This window comes from Symphalangus syndactylus, chromosome 10 (assembly GCF_028878055.3).
Source record: "Symphalangus syndactylus isolate Jambi chromosome 10, NHGRI_mSymSyn1-v2.1_pri, whole genome shotgun sequence".
Taxonomy (NCBI): domain Eukaryota; kingdom Metazoa; phylum Chordata; class Mammalia; order Primates; family Hylobatidae; genus Symphalangus; species Symphalangus syndactylus.
Window position 1 is genome coordinate 125588840 of NC_072432.2, and position 19681 is coordinate 125608520.

General features: G+C 38.9%; 1 protein-coding gene across 12 annotated transcripts in view; it reads left to right on the forward strand.

Moving 5' to 3' along the window:
• The window catches only part of NRG1 (neuregulin 1), a 1142226-nt gene that overhangs the window by 928231 nt on the left and 194314 nt on the right, over window positions 1–19681 (forward strand). The gene's annotated exons all lie outside the window — the stretch shown is intronic.

Sequence of the window (19681 nt, forward strand, 5' to 3'; positions counted from 1 at the left end):
ACTGAAAAGGTTGTCTTAGAGGTCATCTGCTCGAATCTCATCTTTTTAGATGAGGAAAACCACAAGGTACAAACAACAAGGGCATCAATCCTAGCGCTAGAACCCGGATCTCCAGATTTCAGGGTAAGGATTTTAATTATTATCGTGCTATACTTTCAGTCTCAAGATGGCACTGTATATGAATTCAGCTTCACTTTTATAGTGCTTTGGGTGTTATTATGCTTCCAGATAAGAGAGATGTATTTCTATGCCATTGAGGAACAGCTTAGAGTACCTATGATTCATAGGAATTTGAAGGCTGTAAATCACCAAATCTTTATATCTTTTTGCTCCTTGTTGCAGTATCTTGTACCCAAGTAGCTTCAATAAATTTTGACTGACAAGATGACCATAAAATAAGTAGTCCTAATGTCATAACATGGAAAAGGAGGGTAATGGGTGTGTGTGTGAATGTGAATTATTATAGTATAGTAATGAGCTGCCTCAGCGCTCTGAAACTTTTTGAGCACCAATGCCTTTAGGCAGGAAACCCTGAAAACAAGCAAGAGATCTTTGTGGGCTCTCTGTAAATGATGTGCATGCAAAAAAGGGTCCTCAGTGCTTGTCCCTTGACAGCTGCTCTGAGACCACTGAGTCACTCGCTTGCATCTGTGAGCCACTGACCAGTCACTGATTGCAGTGACAGTTTATCACTAACAACCTGAATTATCTTTGACCCAGAGACCCAGGGGTCAAAGGCCTCCTAGTCCATTATTAAATTTCCAGGGCAGTAGTTCAGTTTGCATTAGGGGATTTATTTATATTTATTTATTTAGGGTTTTTTTTGGGGGGCGGGGGGTGGAGGAGCTTGGGGGAATGAGACCTGCAGTAATTTTCCCCACATTATAAGATTATTTAGTCCTTTATTTGTAGGATTTGGCATCCTAAAAGAAAGGGAGACTCAAAGTATTATGGTTCTGGTCGGGGCCTCACACGGGTGTCCTAAAGATTTCTGGGACCCATTTATGGGAAGAATGCCACTCTACAGATTGTAGCAGAGAGGAGCTTTGCCCTCAAGAAGACACAGATCCTTTGAAGGTGGCAGAGACTCCTAAAGTCTGCTGATTCATACCCAGCTGGCCCCATTAACAAGAGAATTAAAGAATGGCTAGAAAGGGACTGAAGAGTTCACTGGGGGCCCATCAAAAAAGGTGGGGGTACAGACAACTGCTGATTCCCAGCCAGTCATGGACTTTACTTTATTTTGAGACAGGTGTCGTTTGGTTGCCCAGGCTGGAGTGCAATAGTGTGATCATAGCTCACTGTAGCCTGGGACTCCTGGGCTCTAGTGATCCTCCCACCTTAACCTCCCGAGTAGCTGGGACTACAGGCATATACCACCATGCTCGGTTATTTTTTTTTTTTATTTTGTAGAGATGGGGTCTTGCTGTGCTGCCCAAGCTGGTCTAGAACTCCTGGGCTCAAGCAGTCCTTCCACCTTGGCCTCCCAAAGTGCTGGGATTATAGGCATGAGCCACTGTGCCTGGCTCGCCAGTGATGGATTGCAAGTCTCTTCTGGGTTGTAATGAGGAAGCATGCCTGGGCCAGACTGAGAGGGCTGAAGGATGACAGCATGGTTTCGGTGTGTGAGTGTGCATGTATGTACGTGTGTGTGTGTGGGTAAGTGTGTGAGCCTGTAAAAGTGTATCATGAGTAGTTGTCTCTTGGGAGGAGAGGGAATCAGGACCTTGGCCAAATAACACCATGTACTGGCATGGAAATGCACTGTTCTGGGCAGCGGTCAAGAAGACAGAGGAGGACTAAATGTATATGATTTGGGCAATCATTTAAAGTATCTGGGATTTATTTCCTTGTATAATAATTAGCAAAGTTGATGTAGATGAGGTATAACAATTTTAGGGGTAGAAGAAAGGTATGATTCAAAGTCGGCATTTTATTAGATCAGTGGTCTCTGATTTGGTGTGATGTGTTCCTGGTACGTTTTCACTTAGAACAAGGTTGTTTATTTAACCCATGGCCCACGGGCTTTATGCATCCTAGGACAGCTTTGAATGTGGCCCAACACAAATTCGTAAACTTTCTCAAAACATTGTGAGCTTTTTTGTGATTTTTTTTTCCAGTTCCTCAGCTGTCATTAGTATTAGTGTATTTTATATGTGGCCCAAGACAATTCTTCTTCCAGTGTGGCCCAGGGAAGCCAAAAGATTGGGCATCCCTCACTTAGAGTCTTTAGTAGTGACTATGTTTTTAGAAAGCCTAAGGTATTTGAAGAATAATAGTCACATAAGGTCTAGGCAAATAGCAAATTGGCTTTATGTAGGAAACAGTTTATCTTCTATAGAATAACTTTTGATGGGTGAAATTGTAGTGTTAATTTATCTTAGTGAACACCTAGAAGATTTGTTTAGGTATGTGAATTGTTTACTGAAAATGTAGAAAATGTAAGTATATTTTTGAATTACTAGTGCAGAAGCCTTTTATTAAATTCTCAATAGAAACTGGGTACTGGTTATGAATTGTGATCTTTCAGATACCTTTAACTTAGTCATTTCTAATGAGTATGTGATACAATTGAAGTTATGGGATTTAACCTCTGCTGAGCAGCAGAAAGATATGAAGCAGTGGAAAATACAGGCTAAACAAAGCCTTTGAGAATAATTTTTCCTCAGTGGTTAATGTTCTTCACATTCAGTTTTGATTCTTCTCCATCCTTAACTTTCTATAGCTGATACTTCCATTTTGGATATAGGCTCTGTTTCATTTCCAGAGGTATCTCTTTCCCTAAACTCATCAAGTGCTTTTTCAACCCTGTGGATCATCTTAACAGAAGAATCATAATATTAAGTTGATTTATGACACCATATCTCTGTAGTAACTCTGAATTGTCATCAAGCTATTCATTGAAAGGATACCTCTTAAACTTTCTATTACTAAGATCCCCAAATGTGTCTATTCTCCTCTCGATAAAATGAGTATTGTCTTAGACAAGCAGCAGACTGCTTTTTAAGTGAAGTGGATTAGGCTGCTGTGATCGTCCTTGTGAATGTGTATGATAAATCATTTTGATGGCCTTTTTAAATCAGAGTCACTGAGTCCCACACAGAGAAACAGAGAGTGCTGTCTGTCATTATTACAATAATAAGCAAGCATTGGCTGATAGGATATAAAGTATAAATCAAAGATCTTAGGTGAAATAGATGAAAGAAAGCTTTGTTTCTCAAAAACTTAATCTAAAAGAAGAAATATTGAGCAAGCATTGGATGCTTCATGAATGGCCTAAAAATATATTTAAGTCTATCACCTGGAGGTTCATTTATTTCCAGGAAAGAATCAATTCCACTTTTTCTTCTGTTTCCCTGTGGCTCAACTCCAGGAAGGTGTTTTAATTGATTGGTGGGAAGATTTTAACACAGACAAAACTTATAAGCCAAGCATCATTATTTCTAGTACAGTGGCTTCACCACATTATAGGGTAATAAAGTTAAAAGCTGCCGACTGTTTCAGAATTATTTTCAGAAATCTACATCCTCTTTATTCCCATTACCTTGAGAAAGAGTTCAGAGAATGGGCTTAGTCAGCATGCAATTATGGTATTAGATAAAGCATACAGTTCTGTCTAAAACCAAGATGCAGCTGGTCTCATCAGGGTACTTTAATCAATCAGGAGCTGTTAAGAAGTTAGGAATGTCAGTCTAACTTCATTCCTTTGAAGGTGATCAGCCTTTCTTCCCTGGAGGCTTTGAAGATTTTTGTCCTATGGCTGGGCATGGTGGCTCACGCTTATAATCTCAGCACTTTGGGAGGCCGAGGCAGGAGGATTGCTTGAGCTCAGGAGTTTGAGACCAGCCTGGACAACGTAGGAAAACACCATCTTCCCCTCCCCACCACCAAAAAAAAAAAAAAACTAGCTGGGTATGGTGGTGCACACCTGTAGTACCAGCTACTTGGGAGGCTGAGGTGGGAGGATTGCTGGAGCCCAGGAGTTTGAGGGTACAGTGAACCATGATCATGTCACTGCACTGCAGCCAGGGTGACAGAGAAAGACCCAGTCTCAAAAAAAAAAAAAATTGTTCTCCAACAAATCTTTTTTGAAGTTACAGCATTTAACCCTGCCCACCATTCCCATTCCCCCATCAGTTTCACTATCATGCATTCCTTTTTCTTTATCCTACTCAGGATCATTGGGCTTGTCGAACATATACATTGGCTTTCAGGAAAATTCTCATCCGTATCTCTTCAAAAATTTCCTGTATCCCATTTTCTTCCCTCTTTTTGGAATTTTTTTTCTATGATTTAAAGATAGAGTCTTGCTGTTTTCTAGGCTGCTCTCAAACTCCTGACCTCAAGCGATCCTTCTACTTCGGCCTCCCAGTGTTGGGATTATAGGTGTGAACCATTATGCCCGGTCTAGAACTTAAACTAAAAGTACGTTGGACCTTCTTTCTCTGATCACTGGTTTTTTTACCTCCCTCATGTTTCCCATCATTTTGTTTCACTCTCCCACTATATTTCTTTTTTTTTTTTTTTTTTTTTTTTTTTTTGAGACGGAGTCTCGCTCTGTCACCCAGGCTGGAGTGCAGTGGCGCGATCTCGGCTCACTGCAAGCTCCGCCTCCCGGGTTCACGCCATTCTCCTGCCTCAGCCTCTCCGAGTAGCTGGGACTACAGGCGCCCGCCACCACGCCCGGCTAATTTTTTGTATTTTTAGTAGAGACGGGGTTTCTTTTGAGTTATCTTCCCCTTCACTCATTTATTCTTCGGCTATGTGTGGTCTGCTGCCAAAACCATCCATGAAGTTTTTCATTTCAAGGACTGTTTTTCCCCAATTTCTAGCAGTTTTATTTGGTGTCTTTTCAAATCTTCTGTGTTGTATTTTATATTTTCATGGTCCCTGTAGATATTTTTCAGGTTGTTATTTATTTCTTTTAGCAGAGTAAGCCTAGTCGTTTCATAATTTGTGTGTTAATTTCAGTTTGTGTTGGTTCTCGCTCTCTATGCCTTGGTTCCTTCTGTGCTTGATGGTTGGTCTCTGACCCTGTGTTGGCCATTGCTCTGTAAAAATTATCTGTGTCATTCCTCAAGGCATGGGATAGAAGCACATTCCTGCCGAGAAGGTAAGTGTTACTGCTGGGTACTTGGAAACTTACCGAGTTCATGGCTTGAGGTTCTGTGGCCTGCCAGCCTGTGCACACCTAGGCATGTAGAAACCTGTCTGTAGACTCAGCTTTTCCCTCTGGCTGAACTCAGGATCGAGACAATGTGTCTGGCCAGACACGGTGGCTCATGCCTGTAATCCCAGCACTTTGGGAGGCCGAGGAGATGGATGGATCACCTGAGGTCAGGAGTTTGTGATCAGCCTGACCAACATGCTGAAACCCCATCTCTACTAAAAATACAAAAATTAGCCGGGGCCTGGTGGTGGGCGCCTATAATCCCAGCTACTTGGGAGGCTGAGGCAAGAGAATTGCTTGAACCTGGGAGGCGGAGGTTGCAGTGAGCTGAGATCGCACCACTGCACTCCAGCCACAGAACATCTCAAAAAAAAAAAAAAAAAAAAAAAAAGCATGTCTTTAGTTCTCTGGGGTTAAATGGGTATGTTTAGATTTGGTGTAGCATTTTTGGGGTTCTTTACTCCTTTTGGGGTCCCAGCTTAATGTGAAGAGGGTCTACTCTAAGACTCCCCACGTCAGGCAGATCCTGGAGCCTCTATCCCTTTCTACAGGATGAGCAAATGCCCTTGAAGAAAAAGTTGTTGCTTTGTCCAAGTATTTGGCATCTATCTCTAAGGTTTGAGATTTGCCTTAGAATTTGTCCAGAAAAGGATCTTTTTTGTCAAATTCTTTTAAGGTGATGTTTATTATATTTCATTCAGCACTTTTAATTGTTTCCAGCCAGAAGGTTATTGTGAGAAACTTACCTTCCAGGAGTGGAAGAGGAATCATTAGTCATTAAGGAGCTAAAAACGTCAGAGAAATATTAATGCTTCAGAAGAAATTTGTTGATCTGAAGAGTACCTAAGTTAGGGATTTTCAGAAAGTAGCATCTTGTTTTGTTTTGTTTTGTTTGAGACATATTCTTGCTCTGTCGCCAGGCTGGGATGCAGTGGCGCGATCTCAGCTCACTACAACCTCCGCAAGCAATTCCGTTGCCTCAGCCTACTGAGTAGCTGGGATTATAAGCATGCACCGCCACACCCAGCTAATTTTTGTATTTTTCGTAGAGACAGGGTTTCACCATGTTGGCCAGGCTGGTCTTGAGCTCCTGGCCTCAGGTGCCCGCCTCGGCCTCCCAAAGTGCTGGGATTACAGGCATGAGCCACTGCACCCGGCCAGTTGCATTCTGTGGATGAATTGACTCTGGTTTTGTTAGCCTTCAGAATCTAAGGAAGTTTATATCTGGTCAGTTTTGAGAAAGAAGATCTCTAAGAAATGCCTCAAGTGGGGAAGGGATGGACTTTATAAACCAAAATGTCAGTGAGTTAATCCTAAAAATCTCAATGAAGTGGGGCAAAATATGGCTAAGAAAAATATGACAAAGTGTAAATCTCACTAAATGCGGTTGCTGTGGTTGCTACCCAGTTTACAAGAGAAGAAATCAGGTTTTGCCAATGCATCAAAAATTAGATTAAAAAAGAAATTTCTCTGGCCTAGTCTGATGCTTAGCCTTCAAGAGTAAAATGATGTGTTGTTAGATGACTTGACCAAAGTCCCATAGCCAAGGCAGGGAGAGAGCTGCAGCCTGGTGGTCCATTATCTGATGCCACTGGATCTATGTAGATGGGTTTGGAACTTCACTTTCTGCCTTGTCTGGGACGTAAAAACTTTGGGTGCCCCTCACTTCTTTTTTATATAAACTGTTGTGTTTTATTGCCCTGGCACTCTTAAGTTGCTGTTTCACCCTAGCAATGCCTGATTCAGGCCATCACCAATGAAAGTGCCTTTGAAATGTCTTAAGGCGTGTGCATTGCCTAGACAAATAGTTGGCAGAAGAGGTCAACACAAGCGTCTTTGCTTTGGAGTGTCAATTGAAGAAATTGTTTTTCCACTTGAATTGGCAGTGTGTGCTCTTACTGCTGTTAGAGTTCTGGGCAGAGAAGTAGATGTGATAATTATGAAGAGAGAAGGGGGAAGAACAGCTGCAGAATGCAGGGAAGTGACTGGACTCCAGTAATCATACTTGGCAGGTCAAGGGTGAGATTTAGCCTGATGGGATTTGGACCATTCCCTGGGCTAGAAAGTAGTGTTAAAATCAACTCCAGGTGTTTCCGTTATTCTTAAGGACTAAGTGTTATTAAAGCAGAAAATAATATGTTTTAGGGTATGAATGGGAGGGGATTGGTCATTCGCTCCTTGGGAATCACTTATTTGCAATAGAGCTCATTCTCTCTTGACAGTTGCTCCTACATGTCTAAAATACACCATAAATCTCCAAGGGCTCGTTTCAATATCGAAGTTTCCTCCAAGTGAGCTGTTATCACTTTTGTCTTCAAGAGAATGCTAACTCATTGAATCTCTTTGAGCTTTTTATGCTTTACACTGTGGACTTGGAGTTTGCTTTGGTTTTTCCACCAGTTCTTTAAGTTAAATTTAGATAAAGAAATTTAAAATCATCAGGCTTATTTTTAAAAACTCAAGTATTACCAAAGGATGGATGATAGAGATATGCTTTGGGAATATATCCAAGTACTTCAAATGATAGAAGTTAGAACACCAGGAGACATTTAGTAAGAGATGATTCTTCTGCTGGGTGAAATCAACATCAACATCACCTGGAAACTCGTGGGTAGTGCAAATCCCCTGGCCTCGCCCCAGAGCTCCTGGAATGAAGCTGTCCAGGATAGGGCCAGCATCCTGTGTTTTAATAAGCTGTTTGTGGGATTCTGATGTTCGCCAAAGCTTTAGGATCATGCCTGCAGAGAATCCTGCTCACTGTGAAAGTTTGCATGCCTGAGTAAGTCAAAAGAGATCTTTGAAAATAGTATTTAGGTTTGAGAGACTTGCTGTGATTGTATAGTTTTAGCAAATGTGTCAAAACAAATTTTTACTTGCAGGCACTATCTTGTTAGTACAGAGAAATAAAACAAAGATGATAAATAAGTTACAAAAGTAATTCATCCAAGAGCCATGTGAAAATGAAAATCCTTGAAATGGAAAAAAAATAGTTTTTCAGACTACCCTGTGGAAGTAGTAAGTTACATTGAAAGGCCGAGATCAGCCAAGATCATTTTTTGTTGTTTTGTTTTTTGTTTTCTGAGACTCACTCTGTCACTCAGGCTGGAGTGCAGTGGTATGATTTTGACTCATTGCAACCTCTGCCTCCCAAATTCAAGCAATTCTCCTGCCTCAGCCTCTCAAGTAGCTGAGATTACAGGCGCGCACCACCACGCCTGGCTAATTTTTGAATTTTTTGCAGAGAGGGGTTTCGCCATGTTGGCCAGGCTGGTCTTGAGCTCTTGACTTCAACTAATCCGCCCACCTTGGCCTCCCAAAGTGCTGGGATTACAGGGATGAGCCACTGTGCCTGGCCAGAGATGATTCTTGAAGTGTGCGTGCTGTGTGTGCATGTATACGTACATTTATGATGGTTCACTTTAGTGATACTGTAGTTCAGTTTATCTGGGATTGCCTCAGTAGAAAGCTATACTCCTACTTGTTTAACTTTCTATTTTCTCCTTTAAAAAAGAAAAGATTATATAGTAGACTTATACTTGATATCTGTCTGAAAAAAATTATATGAAAACTGTCTTTATTGCCAGGGAAGCACTTGTACTTTCTTTTCTCATTTATTCTTTTTTGCACTTTAATATTACAGTTTATTTGCTTCTTTCTTTCATAATTTATCAGAAATACAGGCTTGTGTAGAAATCACCGATTTTTAAATAAAATTTTATTTTTATTAAATTATTGTGAACTCGTTTTTTAAAACAATCATACACAAGTAAAACATTTACCTTGGGGGTGGGCATCAGTTCCTTTTCCCATCCATTTTCATCTCTAGTTTTCTTTCCTAAAAACAAGCCCTCTCAACAATTCTAGGTAATTCTTTTTCTGATAGTTATCTTTTTTTTTTTTTTCCGAGATGGAGTCTTGCTCTGTCACCCAGGCTGGAGTGCAGTGGCGTGATCTCGGCTCACTGCAATCTCTGCCTCCTGAGTTCAACCAGTTCTCCTGCCTCAGCCTCCTGAGTAGCTGGTATTACAGGCACACACCACCATGCCTCGCTAATTTTTGTATTTTTAGTAGAGACGGGATTTTTACCATGTTGGCCAGGCTGGTCTCGGACTCCTGACCTCAGGTGATCCGCCTACCTTGGCCTCCCAAAGTGCTGGGATTACAGGCGTGAGCCACTGCTCCTGGCCCCTGATATTTATCTTTATATTTTCTATATAACATGCATGTTCTGCTGTTTCTTTTTTAAAAAACTTTTATTTTAGGTCTTACAGGAAGCTTGTGCATTCATTTATTCAACACATAATTATTAAGTACCTAATACATTCCGTACATTGTGCTAGGTTCTGGAAATAAACAGAGAATAGAACAGACATGATTCTTATCCATGAAAAGCTTATATTCTAAAGATGCTAGGAAGTACTTTTAAATAAAACTCTTACTTATATATAAAAACTTCAGAAAAGAAAGGGCCTGCTTTTAAATATTTTTTTTGGTGTTCACTACTTGAACTTCATCTAGTTCATCAGAAAAAATTTAAATGGTATTTCTAAATAAGTGGTTTGCTCCACTCTATCATTAAGCTTGTTAAGATGAATAAAAATCAGAATATTTTCAAATGTATGTAAATACATACATTCAGTGTATTTCCCAGTTTCAGAAAGTCCTAATTTCCGAGTTTCAGAAAGTCCTCATTATCAACCCTTGTTTTGAAAGGACCCTTTCTTTAAGATAAAGTGTCACATACATTATTTTGTATTGATACAAATTATTGATGATTATGGATATTTTAGGTAGTCACTACTAAGATAATTATGTTAATATGAATTATGATTATAGGGTATTGGTAACAGACAGGAGTGTAGGTGAATAATATGAATTTGCATTGAGTTTGTCATGCCCAGAAAGTTAATCTGAACTAAATTTCTAAAAAGTGCCTTCCTTATTCCATATTATGTACGAAAGAAGAGCATAGTTTATATGTGAATATATGGGCAACATGTATATAGATGTCCACATGAACTGCACCTGGTTAGGTCCTAGAAAAGCCTATGGTGGGAAAGGTGGGTTAAGAGGATCGAAGTTAGGAGTGAACTTGTTACAGTCTTCATAAATATTTTTATAGCCAGTAACGTAAAACAGTAAAGACAGTGCTCCAAATTAAAGATACAACAATGACATGACATCTACATTTGAAACTAGTAATAATGGATTCCGGGCCCTATTATTAATTTCTGCTTAGCATTCCTTACTCACTAGAAATGTTTTAGGATCTTAGTTCCTTTGCAGCTTGGGATGCCTGTAAATTCACTTGCTCTTTTATAAATAATGTGCATACAAGGAGATTTTCAACAGCATTTTCTTATCAAAGGTCTGGGCCTATAGTCAAATAGTCAATGCCATCGTGGTTTTATAGCACCTGTGAGGAGGTGTTGACGTTCAGGTTTTAGCTTCAGGATTTTGACTTGTGTCTTCTTCCTGCTTGGGTCCTGTCTCTTCTCACCTCCCCAGCTCAGCCTTCATGTATGAATTTTACATTCTTTTGCCTTTGTATCAGCCAGCAGAAGCTAGTTTTTTGTTTTTTGTTTTTTTTTTCAAGGCCTAGGTTTCCTTTTACTCACATCTTTCTTCAAGCTTTATTTGCAAACACCTCCATTCCTCTTGCCATTACTTTTGCTTCTTGTCTATTTCAAAACTCTGGTTTCGTCTTTTTCTTGTTACTACCAACAGGAGTAAATTGAGTGACTTGCAATCAAGGTACAACAGAAGCAGAATTTTCAAAGTTAGTCAAAAGGAATAGGTAGAAAAATTCCCATGGTAAGACAACTCAGTAAATAATTACATACAGGCAGTGACCATATATGCTCATTTTAAGTTACAAATATACACACATGGCCATAAAAATAGTCAGAGACTGAGCTGGAACTCAATCCCTAAACTGATTCCAAACCCCATGTAATTTTTTTTTTTTTTTTTTTTTTTGAGACGGAGTCTTGCTCTGTCACCCAGGCTGGAGCGCAGTGGCGCAATCTTGGCTCACTGCAAGCTCGGCCTCCCAGGTTCACACCATTCTCCTGCCTCAGCCTCCCAAGTAGCTGGGACTACAGGCGCTCGCCTCCACACCTGGCTAATTTTTTTGTATTTTTAGTAGAGACGGGGTTTCACCATGTTAGCCAGGATGGTCTCGATCTCCTGACCTCATGATCCGCCCACCTCGTAATTTTTATACACAGTTTATTACTAGCTTTTTGTCCTTTTATGTTCACTTTTATGTCCTATCTTGTCTATATTCCTAAGTTGCCCACATTTTAAAATCTGCCTGTCTTCTGACTTTTTACCACAAGTGTTTTTTTCTCATCCACTTTTATTATTCTCATTTCCTGTTTTCAAAGAAACAATTGCAACACATTTTAGAAATGCTTACGACATAAGTGGCACACTCCTGAAGTCTTTCCAAAATCTATTTTCCTCCATGTCTTAATTTTTGAAATTTACATACTTAGCTTCTTTCTGCTAATTCCCTCAGAAAAACTCAGCACAATTTTATAAACAACGTGAATGATCTTAGAGCCCTCATAGGAATAAATTGCACAGAATGTCATCCATACATCATAAGTGAGGTACAGGATTAATTTTCTAAGATATCATTTAAAAATTCTTCTGTTGTTACTATACACATTTGATTTATTAAGCCAAAACTTAATTCCTCCAAGAATAATAATCCCGTCACAGTTCTAATCCTAGCATAGTGTCGTCTTAACTGCAATGTACTATCCTAACTTTCAATTACATCTTATTTCAGCTTTCTTTATTATACAGTAGCTGAAAATCATTGATAGTTATAAAGACTATAATGCCATAACCTCTCAAATTTAAACAGGATAGAAGATTTTATAAGTTACTAATCCAGCAACAGAAGCATTTTTCTCTGTTGGGTAGATGCAATTATTCAGATTCCAAGTGGTTGAGACATTCCATAATTATGTCTCTAATTTTACATTCTACAGGCCTCATTTCCTCTCTCTGATAACTGTCCTTACCCAAGGGGTTTCTACAAAGTCACAGTTTGGGTGAATCTGTCATCTCATTTTTTCCTCAAGAAGGAAATCATCATCAAATAAAATTATACACACCAAATAAATATCAAATAATATATTAATCTACAAATTTGCAACATATTTGTTTTCTGACTTTGAGGTTAATTTCTCCACCATTTTTCCTAATCTATATATCTTATCCCCACTTGCAAACAATGTTTTGCCTGAACCAAGTAATGGCAACATTTATCGTAAGTATATCTTAGTTTCCTCTCCTTATCTGAATGGGTTTCTAGCTCCCTTAGCATTCTCAGATAACATTTTGAATATTCTACTCTGTATATCCAGTTTGTTCTTAGACCTCAAAACGCAGACCCTGCATGGATTATTCCCATTCTGCTGTCTGTCTTTATGAAACCTGCCAATTCTTATTGCTAGGTGAAATTCTACAGACGTTTCATGATGACTTATTGACTCGGTAACAGGGATCTGCAAACATTTCTGTAGAGACCCAAGTCTGCAGTTGTAGCACAAAAGTAGCCATAGACAATTTAAGAGCAAATGAATGCCAAGTGTGCTCCAATAAAACTTTATTTACAAAAACAGATGGTAGGCAGGATTTGGCTTATGAGCCATATTTTGCTGACCTCTGCTCTATAATATTCCTTGAAGAGATACTATTATCCCAATATCCTGACATAAAATATATATCCTTACCATTTGCTGTAGCAATATTCAATTTTTCTTTACCTGGCGTTGCTTAAGTTCTCCAGCCAGTTCTGTCTTTTCATTAGGAATCTGAGTTAGGATTACTTAGAACTATGTATTTGGGTAAGTTTATCAAAGGCCTTTTTATTTTTATTTTTTATTTTATTATTATTATACTTTAAGTTTTAGGGTACATGTGCACAAAGTGCAGGTTTGTTACATATGTATACATGTGCCGTGTTGGTGTGTTGCCCCCATTAACTCGTCATTTAGCATTAGGTATATCTCCTAATGCTATCCCTCCCCCCTCCCCCCACCCCACAACAGTCCCCAGTTTGTGATATTCCCCTTCCTGTGCCCATGTGTTCTCATTGTTCAATTCCCACCTATGAGTGAGAACATGCGGTGTTTGGTTTTTTGTCCTTGCGATAGTTTGCTGAGAATGATGGTTTCCAGCTTCATCCATGTCCCTACAAAGGACATGAACTCATCATTTTTTATGGCTGCATAGTATTCCATAGTGTATATGTGCCACATTTTCTTAATCCAGTCTATCATTGTTGGACATTTGGGTTGGTTCCAAGTCTTTGCTATTGTGAATAGTGCCACAATAAACATACATGTGCATGTGTCTTTATAGCAGCATGACCTTTTAAAGATCTTAGGAGCATAATGCTGTAACCTCTCAAATTTAAACAGGATAGAAGATTTTATCCATTACTAATCTGGTTGGGTAGATGCAATTATTCAAATTCCAAGTGGTTGAGACATTCTGTAATTATGTCTCTAATTTTACATTCTCCAGGCCTCATTTCCCTCTCTCATTTCATCAGGTCTTCAAAAGGCCTTTAATAAACTTACTCAAATGTATAATTCTAAGAAAATTCAAATTCAGTGGTTGATCAGATCACTGTGTGGTATATAGTTTGTATATTTTTCCCCACCCAAATCTCATGTTGAATTATAATCTCCAATATTGGGGGTGGGGTCTGGTAGGAGGTGACTGGATCATGGGGGTGGATTTCTCATGAATGGTTTAGCACCATCCCTTGGTGCTGTCCTCATGATAATGGCTAAGATCTGGTCATTTTAAAGTGTGTGGTCTCTCTTGCTTGCTCGATCCTGCTTTCACCACGTGATGTCCCCCGCTACTCCTTTGCCTTCCGTCATGATGTCATGATTGAAAGCTCCCTGAGGCTTCACCAGAAGCCTAGCAGATGCCAGCATCAGGCTTCTTGTAAAGCCTGTAGAACTGTGAGCCAGTTAAACCTCTTTTCTTGATAAATTACCCAGTCTCAGGTATTTCTTTATAGCAGTGCAAGAATGGCCTAACACAATGTGTAATCTTTGTTTCATACAGTTTACACTACAGCTTTGCCACCTAACTCTCCTATGTTAGTAGATAGAATTTCTGAACCTTGAATCCTGTTCAGAATGCCAGATTGTGAGAGAATCAGTTATGCTTCAACCTTGAAAGCATGGAGTTCTCTGCTTTCAGGGAACTCCAGATGACTCAGGAACATAAGTAAGCCCTAGACAAATCTAAAGCCAAACATAGAATAAAGCTGAACAGCAGATTATAAATCCCATTCTTTGCTCCCTAGGAATACCTCTTCTTCTAACTCCAGCTTCAGATTTTTCCCCAGGTTTCACAATTGACCTTTGTCTTAGTGTCCATGCTGGTTGGACATACCCCTCTGGCATGGACATTCATGATAGAGGCATTGCCATTCTTCATGATGTTTCATTCTTGGCTACTTCCTCTTTTTCTAGGATGCATGTTTTAGTTCACTTCATGTTCAATTGCCTTGTGGTTGGCCTGCTTCTTCTTTCTCTTCTTTCCTACTTTTGTGGTTGCTTTATAGTTGACTAATTACTAGTTCATCGGCTCTGCTTATTGCCTAATACTATAAAAGTTCCCTTCCTGGAAGGGTTGGGGATGGGAAAGTGGGGGTGGGTGGTAGTAAAATTAACTGAACTTTTTAGTGGGCTGGAGAGAGGGCGTGAGTAAATGAAAAGTTGTATTTTAGGATTGCTCAACTGCATGGATATTTATGCTTTTTAAGATAAGCAACATTAACAAAGTCTGGATCTCAAAGTAGAGATCTACATTGGAGATAATAATATCCCCGTGGGCATTTAATGCTCATGGCTACCTAGAAAATAAGTATAAAGTAAGGAAATTTTGAGAGACTCTTCTTGTAAAGATTAAGTGGTGACACCAATGTAAGGCTTGAATGTTCTCATAAGGGTGAAACTTGGTCTGGGAATGGCAGTTCTTACACCTTTTATAATTCTTAACTATTATTTTTTAGATTTGGTTATTTAAATCTGAGGACCCAGATATGCTAGTCTTATAGAAAGCACAAATTTAAAATGGGTTCTTTGTCTTACATAGCTTTAAAGTTTAGGAAAAAAGTATCTTCAAGCAACCTTCATAGGAATTCTCCAAAATAAATGTGTTCCTGATTAATATGTGTTTTATTTTTAAAAATTTATTTTTAATTAATTTTTAAATTGACAAATAAAATTGTATGTATTTATGGTATACAATGTGATGTTTTGAAATATGCATACACTGGAATGGCTAAAGCAAGCTATTTAGCATACGCGTCATCATCTCACATACCATTTGTTTGTGGTGAGGACATTTAAAATCTACTCTCTTAGCAATTTTCAAATAATGTAATTATTTTAAATCAGTTGTTTAAATATTATGAAATTACTTTCAGCCCTTAGAGAATAGTCCATCTCGCATGACACATAAAAATGGAAGGAGGTGTCTAGCTCAGGAGAAACTTTTTGGAATATTTGATTCTCTTTCCCTCATTTTCTCTTCTTTTTTTGTTTTAAAAAAATACTTTTTTAAACCCTGTATTGACTCCTAGCTATTATTTTGAATATGAGTGGTAAGAAATTGAGCCTTGTAGATAACTATCCCAATGCCAATTGAACCATAATTTTCATTTGTCTCTTTCTACAAGATTCTGAATTTTTTCAGAAGTGAAATTAAGTCTCAATTCCCTATAATTTACCCAGGGCAATAAATCTTAAACATTTTTTCTTAAAAAAAAAAAACCATTTTTACTGGAAAGACTTTATGGGGTGGACATTAACTCTGTAAATGCCGTATAGCTTTTGGAGAGGGCTGTCCCTGGCACAGTGTAATATTTATGAGAAAGTTATGCCCATGCTAACCACCTGTATGAGAATCGCCTGCGATGCTTTTGTTTAAAAGGCAGATTCTTTTTTTCCCTATATTTTTCTCTTTTTAAAAAAATAATTTCGACTTATATTTTATATTTATATTATTTTAAAAAATAATTTTGACTTATATTTTATATTCAACCTACATATGCAGGTTTGTTATATGAGTGATATTGCACGGTGCTGAGGTTTAGGGTACAAATGATCCCATCACCCAGATAGTGAGCATAGCACCCAATACTTGGTTTTTCAACTCCTGTTCCCTCCTTCCCTCCCTGCTCTAGTAGTCCCCAGTGTCTGTTTTTGCCATCTTTATGTCTATGAGTATTTGATGTTTAGCTCCTACTTATAAGTGAGAGCATGGAGTATTTGATTTTCTGTTCCTGCATTAATTCACTTAGGATAATGGCCTCCATCTGCATCCATGTTGCTACACAGGATGCAGTTTCATTCCTTTTTATGGCTACATGATATTCCATAGTGTGTATATACTACATTTCCTCAATGCAGTCCACCATCGATGGGCACCTAGGTTGATTCCATGTAAAAGAACATATTCTTAGGCTTTTCTCTGAACTACTGAATCAGAATCTTTCAATGGATTCCATGAATATTTCATATTCATTTTAGTAAACTTGCTCAAGTGACTTATACATACAGTTATAGGTTTGGGAACCTCTGGCCTGGGGCAGTTGTCTGCAACACCACTGACAGGTCCCTGTCCTGCCACAGACATTTCTGCTCTAACTCCATGCTTGCATTTTTTGGAAAAAAAGCAAGACAAAACAAAACTCATTTTGCAAAATGACACACAAAGTAATGAGGCTTCTGGAAAAAGTAGGGCTAGGTGAAGAGAATTCAAAACTTATGAAACTATAACTGGAACATCAACAACAATAATAATGAACCTAATAAAAAACGAGCATAGTTACAGCTCTAACATTTATTCTCAACAACTTAGTTGAATTGTTGTACCCTTAAACTTTGAGACTTTTTTTTTTTTCGAGACCTTGGTTCTTGAGGACATTTTCTTCTAGCAGAAATCAGTATTAACTTCTTTATCCATCTCTCTCTTTGTTTTAAACTGTTATGTACCATCATTATAGCACTTCTTACAAAAATGAGGAGCTGTCTTTGTAACTTCATCTGTGCCATCAGCTTTTCCAGATAGTTTAACATAAAAGGAAGATGAAGTGGTTCTGGAAGCAAGAAAACCAGCCACCACTTGCGGTAAGGAAGGCAGGTCTATGAGCCTATTAGCTCATGGAGTTTTTTGTTTGCTTGTTTGTTTGTTTTTGAGACAGAGTCTCACACTGTCACCTGGTCTGGAATGCAGTGGCTCCATCTGAGCTCACAGCAGCCTCTGCCTCCCAGGTTCAAGCGATTCTCTAGCCTCAGCCTCCTGAGTAGCTGGGATTACAGGCACCTGCCACCACGCCCGGCTATTTTTTTGTATTTTTAGTAGAGACAAGATTTCACTATGTTGGCCAGGCTGGTCTCGAATGCCTGACCTCGTGATCCACCCGCCTCGGCCTTCCGAAGTGCTGGGATTACAGGCATGAGCCACCGTGCCCGGCCAGATCTTTTTAAATAAGATCTTCATGTGTTACCAATACTAAGGTTGTCTCTTTAATCACAAAAAGCCAGTCCTTTATTGTTTCAAATTTTTCATGTGCTGATATCATGTGTCTATTGAGGTCTGACTTACTACGTTAACACACGCTGGCAGAACCACTGCAGACATTCTCTGTCCTCCTTTGTTTTTGTCACTAACATGATAAAATTCTTAAGGGTTTGAATTCTCAGAGGTACTTTCCGATGGTTAAATCACAGAGGTCCACTGCATTGCTGATAGATTTTTTTTCCCCACAGTGCTGACGATACAATTGTTCAGGAATGGCCTTCATGACCATGAGGTTGGTTTGACCTAGGTTCTTAAGTGTTATGTCTCTATGGCTTTTAACTTATTTCAGGATGAATTCCCCCATTGCAGATAGATAATTGTTCAATAGATATGCTGCAGACTTTTGGACCTGATCTATAATTTTCCCTTGGGATATGTAAGATATTTGAGGTACACCAAAGTAATGCAAGAAATATCTTTCTTTAGGGCTAGAGTTTAAACAGGAAGTATGTCGTAGAACTATGGTGTGTACTTCCCAAGTGAGGGATTTCATTAGACCTTGACTTAGAGTTGAATGTAATGTTAATCTGTAAAGTCTTGTGAGGGTTTTGCTTAAATTTTTAGGTTTATTAAATTTTTAGGTTTATTAAAATTCCTAAATGATGATATTTTTATCAGCAAAGACAAAAATACTGCTACTTAAGTAGTAGTCACTAGAAAAATAATTTATTTTGTTTTGTTACCTTAACTGTCAGATTTAAGCACATTCCTACCAATATTTGGGTCTGGGCTCTGAAACCCAAAACTTTTGAAAGCTTTGGAAAATTTTGTAGAAGTTCTTTCTTCTGTCTTTTTTTTTTTTTTTTTTTTTTGTATACTATTGCCACTGGGATGCAAGCATTCATAAATTATGTTTAAATATAAAAACTAGGTCGGTGACTCTCTGCTCGCAGATTCCTGAAACACAATGTACAAAAACCCAGAATAGATCTTCATGGCTCACTTTAGAGCGTAACAGCACTGGGAGGTGATCTGACTTTTCATTTTACACACAAGAAACTGAGGCTGGAGAGAAAGAAGGGTTGTCTGGGTCACAACTGTTGAGGTCAGCCCCTGGGATTGAACTTCATTTCCTGAATTCCTCATGGTTTTCCACCTCCGTTCCTCAGCTTCTGTGATCCCTTTGGTGTGGGGCTGTTTCTTGAACCTTGAACAGGAGGGTATGGAGGTGAAGTGACATGTAGCTAATTCTTCTACCTCACTCCAGTTTATCTATTTTTATGTACTAAGGTCCTGCGTATTAATTAATGAGATGAGTTCTGCAGTTGCCAATATCAGAAAATCAACACAATTGATTTCTCCTTGGGAACTGTTATTAGTTTTCTATTGCTCCTGTAACAAATTACCACAAACTTTGAGGCTTAAAGCAACATGAGTTCATGAATTTATTATCTTACACTTTTAAATGTTAGAGTTTTGCGAGGAGTGTCACTGCGCTAAAATTGAAGTGTTGGCAGGGCTGCAGGAGGCTCTAGGAGAGAAATCATTTTCTTGCCTTTTTTGGCTTCTAGGGGGGCTTCCCTTCCTCTTACTTCTAAGCCAACAACATGACATCTCTGACTATTCCTCTTTGACTGCACCAAGGGAAGATAATCTCCTTTTAAGGATTCACACTATTAGATTGGGTGAACCTGGATAATATAGTCAGCCCTTCCTATGCATGAGTTTTGTAGCTGCTGATAAGGAGGTCACCTGCAAGCAACTTGAACATCTGTGGATTTGGTATCTGCAGGGGGTCCTGGAGCCAATCCCCCACAGTTAGTGAGGAATGACTGTGTAGCGTAATTTCCCCATGTTAGGATCCTTAATCTCAAGGTCTCAATCACATCTGTGAAGTCCCTTTTGCTGTGTAAGGTAACATATTCACAGGTTCTGGGG